Below are 11,196 nucleotides of genomic sequence, written 5' to 3'. Positions count from 1 at the left end.
TTTTTCAATCAATGCACACAGATCCTCTCAAGACAAGGTGCATGTCAGGTGTGCGTGACACAGTGATTCATTTGGTACGTCAAATTCAAAGGAAGACTGGCAGCATCAAGTTTTTCTGAGGTACCATGTGGAGGAACTGGTTAAACACTCGTCCCTCTTTTTCCAGGTATCTGAAATAAAGTTCTGCTTATTGGCATATGATTTTTTTAATTCACCTTTCATCAGTTCCCACATTCATACCTCATATATATGTCAAGATGTCGGCTTATGGAGACATAATTATTAAGCATCTTCCAAAAATAGCTTGTTTTACTATGATATTCTTTAGTGAGTGTGTGTGAAGATCAGTGATTCCATTACATACGTATTCACAGCAGTACATCACTTAGCTGAGCCTCACTGTTGAGGTTCTAGAGGACGACGGCTGATCATGGTAAATGGTAAATGGACTGTACTTGTATAGCACCTTTCTAGTCTTCTGACCACTCAAAGCGCTTTTACACTACAAATCACATTCACCCATTCACACACATTCATAAGCTGAATGGGTACAGGGGTTACCATGCAAGGTCCCAACCTGCCCATCAGAGGAAACTAACCATTCACACACATTCATACACTGAGGGGTTAAGTATCTTGCCCAAGAACACATCGGCATGTCGACTGGAGGAGCCGGGAATCGAACCGCCGATCTTGCGATTAGTGGATGACCCGCTCTACCTCCTGAGCCACAGCCGCCCCATCATCTGGACATTGTAGATGTTTCCAGTATAGCTGCCTACATGACATCCAGTGGTGTTCAGTCTGCCTCTGGTCTATACACATTATTGACATATTGTGAGGTTTTACTAGTATTGAGTCAGACAAAGATCAGTTGACAGCTGACACAGAACAAATCCAACAACATCCTTGATCAATGTTTTAACCAGAGCACATTACACTGATGTGATACATTTTTCATTAATGAGTAGTTTCAAATCTCTTACAAGTAATGTAAGGGATTCAGTTTTTAAATTCAGTATTGACACAGTTACTAATCCCAGTGATGCTCTTTTTACTCCTACATAGGAAGGTGGGATTGCTGTCTTACAAAGAATTGGATGGAGGATCAACATCATGTCTGTGTGCATTCAGTAGAGAGACAGATTGCTCCAGGTGTGTTAGCTTTGCTGTGGCTTCAGCCTTTTCAATGAAAGGAGGAAAACACCTTTGGGTAAATCCAAACCTGTATATTGTGTCTCCTTAGCTGGCTAGCTGTTGCTATATTTGGGTTTCAACGGGGTTTGTTCAGATTTGGGAGGGGTGTGTGTGTAAATTCTATCATTCTTTAACTTTGGTTTGAACACTACGTAGCTAAAATAATCTTTAGGATAACCATCTCGTATCCGTTCAGACGATCATTTGGCATCAACACTCGTTTTACAGAAAGCATTCATGTGGACAGTTTACGCAACTGTATGAGCAAGAAAAAATGGCCCCACCTCTTAAGTTGAGAGCACCCTTCCTGGAGCACAGTTTGATTACACACATTGCTGAGCTACAATCATACGCACCATGATGAACCTTACCTTGATAACAGCTTTCATTCTCTGCAGCATCAGTAAGTACTGCCACTACATTTCTCTCAACTTCATTGCTGCCAGAATTTAATGGTTTTTGCTCATTATTCAATTTATTAAGAGGTTTTGTTTTTCTTCCTATAACAACTAAATCTCTTGTTGTCTCTGCTGTGTGTTTCAGGCTGGATCTCTGTCTCACTTTCTGAGTCTCACACTGTGGAGGTCCAGTCTGGTGAAAACGTCACACTGCAGTGCACCAACATTAGCAAAGTTCAAGCAACAACATCCTGGTTCAGACTGGTCAACAGAACCAAAGCCAGCTGTATCTCAACTATGATCAACTTTGAAACTGTTAAATACTGTGATGGATTTCAAAATGGAAAATTTCAAATGAGCTCCAACATTTCCACAGTCTCCCTCAACATCAAGGGAGTGGATTTATCTGACTCAGGGGTTTATTTCTGTGGATTTTACATTAGCGGACAGACAGTTTTAAGTGTCATACATTTAAATGTTGAAGGTAAGATGTTATGAAATTTATATTCTTCTCTTATGTCTTTCTATATGTGGCTATTTAATTATTGTCAGAACAAGATATTGATGCACATTTTTAAAGCAAAATAAAAATAAAATGTATCTTCATTTCATTAAAAGGCAGTGATGATGAATCATATGATGACATTGGCAGAAAGTCTAAACGTAAGAGTCTCTTATAGATTTCATTGTGCAAAATTCATTTGTCCATTTTAATGTTAGTCATTTTTAGCTAGAAAAGGGGAAACAGTTTGATTAAAGATCTTTCTTGTGGCAGAGTCTGATGCAACAACAAAGCTGATGGGTGTGATCTTGGTGATCTTGGGCAGTCTGTTTGTTCTCCACACTACGGTCATCATTGGTCTGGTTGTTAAAAACAGAAAACTTCAGAGAGGTAATGTTTCGATCTTGGATTTGGTTTATAGTTTTTTTTCACAAATTCTTTAAAGTTGTGTAAATATTTTGGAAGAATACTAAATTTCATGTTTGCCAAAAACGGAATAACAGTAAAGTTTTAGAATAATGACGGTCAATTAACTGATTAGATCCATTGTCTCTTTCATTTGGCAGCTAATGAAGAAAAGAATCGACAACAGAGTGAGGTGAATCATGTTTTATCATTTACTTTACAAGTAAAGTTTGATACTTTACTTGTATTTGTTTTATAATTTAAGATCATGTCCAGCCATTGTTTTGTTTTTCTCTTCATTTCCACTTGTTAAGGTGACTGACTGTAAATACTTTTATTTACAGAATCTGGGCTCTGACGACCTGAACTATGCAGCAGTGACTTTCTGTCAAAAAGCAAAAAGAAGAGCGGTGGAGCCAAATGTTGTTTATGCTGCCACCAGATAGACTCAAGAAACAAGAAAAGCTCTTCAGAGGGGAACTGATGCTTTTTCATGTGAATCTGCACTTGTGTTTTTATGTGTTTTTGTGTGTTTGGTGGACAGGAGACCATCACTTTGGCAGAAAAAAGATGCATAACAGTTGCATCTTCTTTCTAGTGCTGAGTTTTATTTCATATCGCTCTTGTAAAGATGTTATTACAGCACATCAATACAGAAACTTAAGCTTTAAATGTTGACTTAATATAGACTGTATGCACAGTACATACAGTATGTCGCTGTGTCTATAGTGGTACGTGGAAGAAAATACAAAGATAGTCAACAGCTAACATCCAGGTGTGTTTTTTTAGCATGTAACATGTATTTATGCTCTCAGTCGTCCATCCTGCCACTTTCAAGTGTAAAAAACAGTACTGTCTGTGTCAGCCTAAAAGAGACATCTCAACCACAGCAAGAATGGCCTTCAGCTCTGTACTATTTTCTCCAGTATGTTACTTTCACAATGTAGCAACAACCACAAAACACACCAAATAAAACTGCTACTACATTTTGTTTTATCTGACTTCTGAAGAACTGTGTTGGTAAAAGGTGCAGCACTTGAAGACATTGAAAAAACAGAGATTGCAGTGTGAGATACAGTATGTGACTCCAATTCTCTGATTTACAGTATTTGGGCTCAGATGAGCTGAACTCTTCAGTGCTGAGGTTCCTTCCAAAAACAATAAGAAGCAGGAGGCCAGCAGCAGAGAGAGAGGAGGAAACTCATGTTGTTTATGCTGCCACTAGATAGACTCAGGAAGCAACTGGAACTGCAGCTCTGATGCTTTATCATATTATTCTGTGGTTGTTCTCACATGTAGGTGGTGAATACAAGCAACCACAAAAAGTGAAAACTAGTTTGTATTTTCATGCTTGTGTTTTTCTTTTTCTTTTCTAAGCCAAAGTCTTTGTCTTTCTTATTTCATCTGTCTACAATCTTAATGTGACAATTAAAAGAGCAGAAAGGACACTGATGACGGTCAAACTTAGTTACAGAGAGAGTACGATAGGGAGGGTGGGTGACACATCACTTGTTTGACAGGAAGAGACAGCACAGTGTGGTCTGAGCTGAAATGAAGTAAAAATCAAGAGATGTCCAGAGTCAAAGCTACAAATAAAGCAGTGAAACCTTCCACAGACATCAAAGGCCTTGCTGTATTCAAAGATAGAGAGTAATGCTACTTTTAAACATCCACCATGAGTCACTTTCATTTTACACAAACTCACTTTACCTTCACAAGCTACATCAACATCTGCTCTCCAACAAATTTTTGCCAGCACACATTCATGGCTCTCCATTTGGTCTTTAGTCATTTAGTCTCTGGTTTCACTCTCAGATATCAGTTAGAGAATACTAACTGGAAACAGTGACCTGTATTCTGTATCCACAAAGATGAAAATGTTTTGTTGTTGTCTTGTGTTTTGTCTTCTGGTAGTCTTGTTATAATGCATTAAAATTAGGATCAAAAACACAATGGCAGGAAACAGGAGATTGTTAACATTCATAAGAAAATCCCTCCATGACTCAACATCTCATAACAGGAGCAGAAAACAGTCCTAGTAATCAATAACAAATGACAACTTGAATGATACAAAGTTATGATCAACTTTTAATTCCTTTTTCTCATCTTTCTGTTGGTATTTGAGCAATAATGCACCTTCCGATACACAACAACAGTAGAAGCTGCAGGAGTGAAGCATAACTACTATACTGAGAGATCATTACTGAATAGAAATATATTGAATGGCTATTGGACAAAACAATAGTATTATAACTTTAATGTGACTGAATTACAAGATTTAGCCTACTTGTTTGGAAGAAAGACATTTTAAAAAAACTTTAATTATGCACAGATTTAAGGATGATACCTGACAAACTCAGCTACAGCATCTAAGATACAACACATGACTGTGTGAACTCTTATGTACAAAATGTGAGCTCAGATGACCTGAACTATGTAGCCCATCCAAAGACAAAAGAAAAATTGCAGGTCTGCATCAGAGAGAGAGAGCTGGAGCTGAATGTTGTGTTTGCTGCTGCCACCAGATTCAGGAAGCTACTGGATGTGTGAGTTTAGAATATGCTTTGTCATATTAATTGCAGGGCAGGAATTATGCCACGGCCAAACAACCAGTGCCGTGGATGCCCCAGAGTGTGGCCGTAATGCCCCTTCTAAAATTAACTACCCCCATGGCCAGTTTAGCGTGCCCTGTTTTGAACTGGCCATTGGCAGTTTGTAGTAGTAGTAGAGACGTCAGAAGATGCTTCACTCGTTTTCACTCATCATGAATTTATTTCCTCCGTGGCAGAAAAACACATTCCATGATCCCACACACACATACACACATTTCTCTGTAAGCAGACGGTCACTTCTCAGTTAAGACAGATCAGCAGAGTCTGCCGGCTGTTACATGACTGGCAGCTCTCATCCGAGTCTCTCCTTGAGACGTTTCTCATCAGTGTGTTTAATGTTTAACGTTTAAAAAAGTGTTTTAAGCATTTTTATACAGTCTATGGTTTTAAGTCATTTTTGTGACTGCTCCTATGATCTCAGACTCAAATGCTAATAGTTGCACACGTGTGGAAACTTGTTCAGATTCATTTTCATCACCCTTAGCCCATTTATAGACTTAATTTTAGCATTAAAATATAACAATAGCAATTAATATAATGAATTGTTCACATTTTTAAAAAATCAATCAGGCAGCATTTTGTGGAAAAGTCAAACATTCAGTGCACAGTTTTAATAAACTCAATACTGTTTTTCAATTCACTGACTACTAATTGTTGACTGTGTACTGTTTTATCTTTACACAATATAATTATCACTTATTGTTGTTGCACCATTGGTTTTGACCTTGCAATGCCCCAATAAATTTGTAATTATCAAAGGCCAAAGTGGCCTTGCCCTAAAAATGACTTAATTCCAGGCCTCTAATTGGCTGATGTGTTTTCATATGTGAGTGGTAAGTAGGAGCAGTTGACATCACTTTGTCTAGAATCTCATTTTAATTATGTTCTGGTTGAGTTTTGATTCTCTCGTGCTTCTTTCTCTCTTGCTCTCAGTCTCAGTGTCTTTTTATCTTGTTTGTCTTCATCTTATTCTTCAGACAGAAAAAAGAAAAAAGGTGAGAACTTGTGCTGCCAGCAGATAAACTCAGAGAGGAACTGATGCTTTATCACAGTAATCTGATGTGTGTTTGTGTGTGGGCAGTGGGTGGAAGGAGTCACTGTGAAAAATGAGCAATAAATTAAAAGTTTGCATTTTATTGCTTGTGTTTCTTTCAATCCTTCTCTGTTAAAGTCTTTCTTATTCTGTCTGCCTCTGATCCTAATCTGAGAGAAACGACAGCATGTTAGATGTTTGATGGAGGAGGAGCCAGAAAAGGACACTGATGACTGTCAAATCTCCTTATAGGGAGATTCAGATGGTCTGCAAGAAGGGAGGAGTGAGTGAGGAAAACGTCACTTGTTTGACAGGAAGTACAGCACAGTGTGGTCTCAAGTGAACATCATGGGTCATGAAACTAAATTTGTTTAACCTCTTGATCTCTACTAATGTACAAACAATCTCAACAAGACTATATTTTCCTCTATTTGGTTCAATATATTATTATTTCTACATTTTAGAAATGTCTCCATTATGTACTGACACAGTGAATAAGTATAGTAACTGTGCAGACATGTAACAAGTCTTGTGCACCCTGCCCCTGTCATTTTCCATTGTGGTAAAAGTGTGAACCAGTCAAAACAAAACCACAGCAAGACTGGCCTTTAGCTCTCTGCTGTAAAACCACATGCAATTAAAACTGTTCCTCTTTCACACAACTTGTTTTCTTCTTAACGTGAAGATATTTTGGTGATGTATCTGTTGAGATGTAATCAGTTAAAATACCATCAAGTATAAATCCATCTCATCTCAAACCGTCACGTTCTTTACAGACCACAGTAACTGAACTATTTAAGTACAACATTGAGAGAGCTATTTACTATCTAATGTTGCTAGAAAGTGCTGAATTTAGGTTGTGTTTTTTCTTCCTATATCAGCTCAGCCTCTGAGTTTCAGACTGTGGAGGTCCAGCTTGGTGAAGAAGACTCTCTGCTGTGCTCCAACTTTTCCACTTCTTCCTCTCACATATTCTGGTTTAGACTGGTCAACAGAAACAAGCCCTGTTGTATTTCCTCTCTGTACAATTATATTGAGCCTGCTTCTTTCTGTAATGGGGTTCAAAAAGGAACATTTGAAATGGCATTCAATATCTACATTTGATTTTTCAAAATCAGGCTTATGAATCTATCTGACACTGGGTTGTATTTTTGTTGATTCTCCATAATCAAATATCCAGTAATAGTCAGTGCAACATATTTAAAGGCATATTACGCAGGATTTTCCTAAAACAAACAATGTATAGACTCATACTAAAGTAATGACTCTCAATCATCACTTATGACCCAGTGGAGGTGTGTGAATTCTTCTGGGCGTCAGCCTTTGGGCAGTGGGTGTGTAGCCCCCAGCCAATAACAGCACGCAGGGTGTGAGGTCAGAACACTATAAAAATGTAATGAACAGGTTACATTGCTGTGTTTTTTTATGTGCTTCAGAGTCTCCGATGCTTCTCCATCTCTCTTCTCTGCTGTGTTTCGTTTGAGCGACACACACACATGCAGAGCAGAGAGGCCACAACAGACAGCATGAAGCTGCACTTCGGCTTGTTAATGATGAGTTTTGTTGCCTTTTTTATTTTTCCCTTCACTTGTCAAAAATCTTGTTATTATCTTGTCCTTTGGACACTGATGACTACACAGAGTATAGAGAGAGTTGAAGTCTTTCACAGTGGAGACAACACAGTGTGGTCTGAACACATTATGATGCTTCTGAACTCACAAATCTGTGAGAATGTCTAAAAACAAAAAGTGACACTGGCCTTGTTGCTTTGCTCGTGAGGATAAAACACAATCTGCAGCTGTATTTGTACAGATGTTTTGGAGAAACAAAGTGTAGAAATAACCAGCAGACGACAAACAGCAACAGTAAAGTCTAAACCACAGGAAGACTGGTTTTCAGCCATAACCACAAACATCCAAGTCTAGTTAAAAGTTACCAGTATATATCAACTCCTGACAATATTTCACTACTCCACTCATTACTTTATACAAACTGACTAATTGACCTTCACAGTTTCTTTCAGACTTGTTGAAATATACAAACTCATATTTACACAACCAGATATGAAGCATGTACTTTGTGAAATTTAGATGAAAGCACTCGACAATAACGGGTCCTGAAAAATGTTCTCAGGATTTTCTTGCTCCCAATCTTTTTATTGTTTATTTCATTAGAACATGACTGACAATGTTTAGGCCACAGTTAGTTTCACAGGTTACAGAACAACAATATTAATGACAGTAAAAGAAGAAATGTTGAATGAGAATATTAAAAACAATTAAAAATGATAAGTGCACTCAAGGTTTGTATTCAGCTCTGAGAAGAAATCAGAGATAACAACAACATGGAGAGCATGTCAACACTCACTGTTTAGTCTTGGAGCAGCTATAATGTGTAATGATATAATAGAAAAAACACAAACAGCAAGAAACTGGATATTGAGGTAAATATCTCAGTGTTTCCCCAATATTCATTCAGCAGTGCCACACTGCCGTAGTGTAGCTCTGTTTAGGAATAGGGCAGTGTGTAATGTGTGTGTGTGTGTGGTGAGTGTGTAAATGAGCGTGTGTACTTGAGCGAGTGCAGAGAGAGAGAGGCAGAAAAGTGACGGTGAATGCGAGCGGAGCAGATGAAAAGGTTAGCAGTAACTTGTCAGTCTGGCAGTAAATAAATAAATGCTGCAGCTTCTCAAGACAAAGAAAAGACTCGTCTTCCAAATCGTTGTCGTGGAAATGTGTCTTCTGAGTTTTTCATCAGCCATCACAACCCTTCACCCCCCACCGCCCCAAAGCAATCAACCTAGGGGAAACACTCTTATTCAATATATCTTTCTTCACTATATTGTATGTAATTTGGCTTGAAGATTATTTATTATTAAATCACATTGTCTGAAAAATAACTTTGTCTCGTTCTCATTGAGGCCAAACATCTGCATCAAGATGTTTTTCCTGAAAGCATTAATGTCAGTTTGAGGAACAAGACAAGCAACAAGAAAACAGCCCGCCTCTTTATGTTGAGATCAACCTTCCTGGGTCACACATCAAGTACGGACATTGCAGAGCTTCAGTCATACGCACCATGAAGACCTTTACCTTGATAACTGCTTTAAGTCTCTGCAGCATTAGTGAGTATTGGCTTTGAATTAGTCTCAACTTCATTACAAATGTTGTTATTCTATGTTTAGCCGACACAATTGAAACTTATATACTCACTGTTAAATTCATTAAGAGGTATCGTTTATCTTCCTGTAACAACTTGTCTCTGCTGTGTGTTTCAGGCTGGATCTCTGTCTCAGTGTCTGAGTCTCAGGTTGTGGAGGTCCAGTCTGGTCAAGAAGTCACACTGCAGTGCATCAAAAAACATGAGTCTGTAACTTTCTGGTTGAGACTTGTCAACAGAACCAAGATCTACTGTATCTCTGTTATGATCAGGTCTAACAGTGAAGTTGTATTCGGTGATGGCTTTCAGAAGGGAAAATTTGAAATGAGATCAAACATCTCTACCGTCTTTCTTAAAATCAAACAAGTGGATTCATCAGACTCTGGACTGTATTTCTGTGGATTCTACATAAGTGGACGTATACTTTTCAGTGACATACATTTAAAAGTTAAAGGTAAGATTAATGTTAAGTCTTGTATTTTGTTTGGTCATTTATGTTTATATTGTTAATATATTTCATCATTATTATCTAATATCTACATATGCAACAAAGTGGCAGTTTAAACATTACCAAACAATGATTGTGATGCAAATCTCTCAAAATCAAGACTAAATGTATCTTCATTTCATTAAAAGGCAGTGATGATGAATCATATGATGACATTGGCAGAAAGTCTAAACGTAAGAGTCTCTTATAGATTTCATTGTGGAAAAATTCAGTTTTGTCCATTTTAATGTTCGTCATTTTTAGCTAGAAAAGGGGAAACAGTCTGATTAAAGATCTTTCTTGTGGCAGAGTCTGATGCAACAACAAAGTTGACGAGTGTGATCCTGGCTGGTCTGACTGTTTTCCTTGTAATGGTCATCATTGGTCTGCTGGTTAAAGTCAGGAAACTTAAGACAGGTACTTTATGAGAATTACTCAAACTAAACACTTATGGAAATGTTCAATAGTGTCAGTATGATGAAAAAATAGAACATTTCTTGTAGCCAAAATGTGATGACAGCAAACTTTCTATTAACTGATCAGATGTATTGTCTCTGTCACTCAGCTGCCACTGAAGGGCAGAATTCACTAGTGAACAAGGTAAATCCACTTTTGTGTTTTATCATTTCAAAGGTTGTAGAATCATCACAAGTCAATAGTGTTTTTCTCACAAACTCAGCTATTTGACATGTAGAACTGCATGTACTTTTATTTACAGAATCTGGACTCTGATCAGCTGAAGGACACAGCACTGACTTTGTATTCAACAACAATAAGAAGCAGGAGGCCTGCATCACAGAGAGAAGTGGACACTCATGTTATTTATGCTGCCAGCAGACAGACAAGAAGAAACAACAGCAACAGCTCAGAGTGAAACTAATGCTTCATTAATCTGCTGCTGGAGTATTGTGAGGGTAGCGATACACACCATCAACTTATCCAAAAATGATGTCAAATCATCTAAACAAGTTTTATTCATACAAAATTGTGTTGTGTGTTGTTGAGTTAAGCACCTGATGAAAATCATTTTTAATTCTTTAATGTATTGTTTGTGTGTGTTTTGTTATTTGCGCAAATAAATAAAGTGAGCTAAATGTTTTCATTCTCATCTCTCTCAAAGTCTCTTTCTTGATTATTTTATCTGCCTCAGATGGAGATCTGACAGCAAAACAATATGATTGGTGTTTGAGGGAGGAGGAGCCAGTAAGGACATTGATGACTGTCCACATTCTCTTATAGAGAGAGTTAGAGGCAACAGTGGAGGAGTGAGTGAGGTACACATAATATCACAGTGTAGTCAGAGCACAACTGACCTGAAAGTCAAGAGACCTGTTCAGTCAAAACTGTGTATTTAACTGTGTATTTAACTGTGTAGTTAACTGTGTAGTTAACTGTGTGACTTT

Source organism: Thunnus thynnus, chromosome 22 (genome assembly GCF_963924715.1).
Source record: "Thunnus thynnus chromosome 22, fThuThy2.1, whole genome shotgun sequence".
Taxonomy (NCBI): Eukaryota; Metazoa; Chordata; class Actinopteri; order Scombriformes; family Scombridae; genus Thunnus; species Thunnus thynnus.
Note: the sequence above shows the minus strand (reverse complement) of the source record.